This window comes from Brassica oleracea, chromosome C9 (assembly GCF_000695525.1).
Source record: "Brassica oleracea var. oleracea cultivar TO1000 chromosome C9, BOL, whole genome shotgun sequence".
Classification (NCBI taxonomy): domain Eukaryota; kingdom Viridiplantae; phylum Streptophyta; class Magnoliopsida; order Brassicales; family Brassicaceae; genus Brassica; species Brassica oleracea.
The window spans coordinates 18,634,632-18,634,961 of NC_027756.1; positions in this window are offsets into that span (position 1 = coordinate 18,634,632).

The window sequence follows — 330 nt, forward strand, 5'->3', positions numbered from 1 at the left end:
GCGGATTTTGGTGGTTCCGCGGGGGCGGATTGCTTGGGTCCTTTCCGTTAAGGTTTCAACCTGTTGGGTCAAGGTATTCACGAGCTTATCCTGTTCTTCCGACCTTTTCTCATAGGTGGCGAACATCTTTTTAAACTCCTCGAGCGTCGCGGCGTTGGCTTGTGCGTTGGCCGCTGATACGTCCGCTACTGGAGTGCGGAGATCGGTGCTGCTGCCTCCGTTAAGAGGAGTTTACACGTTATCCGCGTCGTTAGTTGACATGTCTGATCGAGAGTGATGTGACTTTTGTGGGTTAGATTGATCCGTACCCCCCCCCCCTCCTTCTAGCGC